We start from the raw sequence: 2,091 nt of genomic DNA, 5'->3' as shown, positions 1-2,091 counted from the left end.
ATATGTATAATATATATATTAAACGCTGATCTCGTAAGGCTATTTAGTTTCAACCCAAGGAGATTCTGGTTTTTGCCTCCACTCACCTGTATGTTGCGCTGCAGTCTCTGTCCAGGAGAAATCACACATGTCTCCCACCATGACTCTGCTCTTCTCCCCTTGGACACCTCTTAGGCCTCTTCCTGGCACATCTCTCTATGCCCCCCAGGAGGTCATGCTCCACAAACTTTGACATGCCCCTTATCATGCTTTGTCTGCACCTCATGCAGTCATCTTCCTCAACATCATTCCTCTGACCAGACTTTCCATTGTACTTCACCACACATCCTTCATTAAGCTCCCCTGGTTACTACACTATTGTACTTCTCACTCCCCCTCTCAAGCCTCTTCACTCTCCTGCTATCTCTCAGATCTCTACCTGCCACATCTGGCCCCTCCATTTCCAGGGGTTCAGAAGAGCAAAGCTAGGGGTGGGAATTAGTGTCTTCAGGTTTACTTTAAAGATGCAAAACAAGTGAATATTGATATCCAGTGATTAAAGTTTTAGTTCCTACATTACCAGTGCCAGCTAATAGGGCTGTGTGAATAGGGCTTCTCCATTGATCTGTGCTGTCACACATAGCAATCGGTGTGCAGAAAGACCGCTGTTAATACAGCATTACACTAAACTCTTAATGGGCAAGGTCTGACAGAATGTTCTGTCATCTCAGAGAGCTGAGCGGATGTGACCCATGTTTAGCAAACTGATCTAGCCAATTCACCTCCTCCCTTTTTGTAACCTTGATGATCTTTGAAGGATCTAATAACCTAATCCATGCAGTCAAATTGACCACGCATCTGTTCTCCACCGATTTTCATTCCCTCGGTGACTCCCCCCCCCCTCCCAAAATGAGAATGCCCCATAGAGGGTTTTTTGCCTATATCAACCTCACTACCATTCTCAGACATTTATTTTCAACCCATTCATTGGCAGGTGCCTTGATGCTAAACAGGTCATTAAAAATAAACTACGTTAATTTGGAGCATCTTGTATACTGTGGTCATCATCATCTAACAGTCATGAACATGGCAAATTTTGTTTTGCCACGTGCTGGAAAATGGGAAAGAATTTCCTGTTCTTCAGCAGCAATGGCATGGTGTTACTGATGGAGAGTAATAATGCACAAGGTGCCGGGTGTGAGCTGCACTGCCCCGGCAGGAAAGGGCAATACCACAAGTGCAGGAAGCATCATTTCAGCCATGTCTGCAGCAGCCTCCACCTACAAACTGCTAAGCCATGTAAATTGTACATTTTTTTTTTAAAGGTTATGTTAATTTAACTTGCACACCCCCTGCACTGATGGACACATCCCACAATCCTCTCTCTCTCCTTCTGTAACCTGTTTGGGATTGTTTAGTACTTCCTGCAGGGAACTTACCACTTTCAAATTGCTATCTTACAGTTTTTTCCTTGAGTGAATGCATTTCTCAGATAAGTAGATGAGAATACAATACCGATTTTTCTTTTTTTTAATACTAATGAGAGCTTTCTCGTAAGTGAAACCTACAGCTATAAAGACATTGGGCTTCCATTAGATTGTCCTTAGGTTTATCTTGAGGTAGTGGTGCATGGTAAGGAATAATGGCACACTATCTTTGATAATTAATGTAGTATTTAATAAAGGGAAATCAATGGGGGTGTACAATCACTGTGGAATGTGTGCCTTTTTATAGTGCTACTACCAAACCTTCACCCCCTCATTTTTGTGATCTATTCATGTTAACTAAACATTTAGATAGACATTGTTTTAGGTAGACTTTGTCTATCATACATGGTTGCAAGTCTTTCCATGACTTGTGTGCATATAAATCTGCAAATAATTTTTAAGGCAAGGTCTAGTCCCCAGTTGTATTGTTTCTGCTTCACTTGTTGGCACCTACTAAACACTACATTGTTTCCCACCCCTGATCTTAAGTGCCCAGACCCACTTTTAGAATTAAGCCAAGATTTCATGTTGGTGCTTGTTCACAAACACAAGCGGGTCACAGTTTTTTTACAATTTACTGCAGCTTTTTTTTCCAGCCTGTGCCTTTTGTTACAAGTGTTACAGG

Source organism: Nanorana parkeri, unplaced genomic scaffold, assembly GCF_000935625.1.
Source record: "Nanorana parkeri isolate BGI_ZX_2015 unplaced genomic scaffold, ASM93562v1 scaffold48, whole genome shotgun sequence".
NCBI classification, from domain to species: Eukaryota; Metazoa; Chordata; class Amphibia; order Anura; family Dicroglossidae; genus Nanorana; species Nanorana parkeri.
Note: the sequence above shows the minus strand (reverse complement) of the source record.